Below are 2,089 nucleotides of genomic sequence, written 5' to 3' on the forward strand. Positions count from 1 at the left end.
ATTGCTTCAAGATGCATTTGGCCTTTGGGGACCTGACTCATCTCGCAGCTGCCATGGTTTCCTCTGAGATCATTAATTTTAGCCAGGTTCCTGGAATGGCTCCAGCTTTCCTCTGTGCCTCATTTCTTCCCTTCAGGTCCTTGCATGCCACAGCGAGGTAATTCAAAGCTCTGTCGGGCTGCAATCCAGTGGACCCAACCCAAACAGGAAATGGGATTTCTCATTGTTTATCTGAGACCATGGACCAGAAAATGTCGGACACTTGTTTTTAGTGCTTCGTTGAGCTGGCAATGAAAGGAAATGCAACCATTTCCAAAGGTTTCTTGATGTGGAATGATTTAGATGTTTTGACCATTAGGTCAAGATGGAGGGCCTGTGAGATGGCTCAGTGGGTGAACACGCTTGTTAACAATCCTGAACATCTGAGAAAGGTCTACATGGGGGGAGGAGAAACCAGACTCCCCATAAGTTGGTTCTCTCTCTCTCTCTCTCTCTCTCTCTCTCTCTCTCTCTCTCTCTCTCCTCTCTTGTACACATAAATAAGTGAATGCTATTTCTTAAAGATAACTATTTAGACCATGAGTTAGCCCCATGCTTTCCTTATCTGATCATTATGTCTCATCCTTTGCTTACAATCTGTTAGTAAGAGAGTACATAATCTTTTTATGAGGCTGCAGCATCCCAACATACTCTGGGAACATTCCAGCAAGCATTTCATAATCAATCCTTTTGTAAATAGGTTTGTTGTAGGCCTCTTCCTTAGATTCCTCTATAAGCTCTGAAATCAACTCTCTTGTCTGTCACCACACCACCATGCCTGGCATGGAACATAGGTAACATGGGATGTTTGGCATGGTCACTTAAGGTACCATATGTCCAGTATGGACTTACAGGTACCATGTGATATATGGTGGTACTTTATGCCATCTAACAGACATGTGGTCTGTCTATCAAGTAGTTTCCTATTTGCTTTTTCTCAGCATGATAGAGCCCACCCGTTGCATAGAAAGCTGACAGTACCACACACAGGCTTTGCCAAACTCTTGTAGCCAGGAGTGGACAAAAGACACTCGCAACACACATAACTTAAAGCACTTTGGGAAGAAGGGATACAAATCTCATTCTTTTGTTAAAAACCTACTCATTAATGTCCTGGAGTGGGTCCCACTCCAGGACATTAATTCATTTGTGAAAATAGAATCCTCATGACTAATCTCTTAAAGGCTCCACCTTTCAACCCTGTTGTGATAAGGATTAACTTCCTAACACAGTTTGGACAGTTGAGACACTTAAGCCGTAGAGGTGGGGGTGGGGGGTCGGGCAAGCAAGTGATACCTTTAGCTTATGAAGGTTTATAGTATTTGGGGCTTCAAAATGTCTCTTCTTTTTCTCAAGGGACATTGCATGACAATATCACATTAGAAAAATGTTTTGATACAAGTAGATAGAGATATTGTTGCAACAGAGGACATTTTGGTGGGGGCCTCCCATGGTGGCTCCTTTAACCTTTTATGTGGGATTCTGTCATCACTGAAACTTGTTGAGGTATGTTTCCAGTCTGTGTTTTAGACATGATAACCATAGCAAAAGGAGAGAGAGAGAGAGAGAGAGAGAGAGAGAGAGAGAGAGAGAGAGAGAGAGAGAGACTTCCAGGAACAGAGGCAAGTCTGGCTGGAACATCTCCCCATGATACACATTCTGAGAAGTGGCTTTCTCAGATGGGGGGCATACCCTGGACCAATGGCTTTCAGGACACTGATCTCATAGGGTTAGTTGGGAGCATGTCCTAAATATGTGTAGCTGCCCCCAACAAATCATTCTCACCCCAGAGTTAGGAGAACAATGAAGAGTTGAGAAGATGGGCACACCTGTCCATCTGTAACTGAGCAGAGTTTGACCACTTACCCAGCTGATACTGTTACTGGAGATTTTAGGGTCAAGGCCTATGCTCTGACTGTTTTGGTAAGCTAAGCATGCCATCCAAAGAGACAAGGGAGAGTGGAAGGCATTGCAAGGAGATATAGTTAAAGTGGCCACCCAGGGAAGAGGAAGAAAGAGTCTGTCTTAGGGGCACTGACCTGAGGTTAAG

This window comes from Mus pahari, chromosome 15 (genome assembly GCF_900095145.1).
Source record: "Mus pahari chromosome 15, PAHARI_EIJ_v1.1, whole genome shotgun sequence".
NCBI lineage: Eukaryota > Metazoa > Chordata > Mammalia > Rodentia > Muridae > Mus > Mus pahari.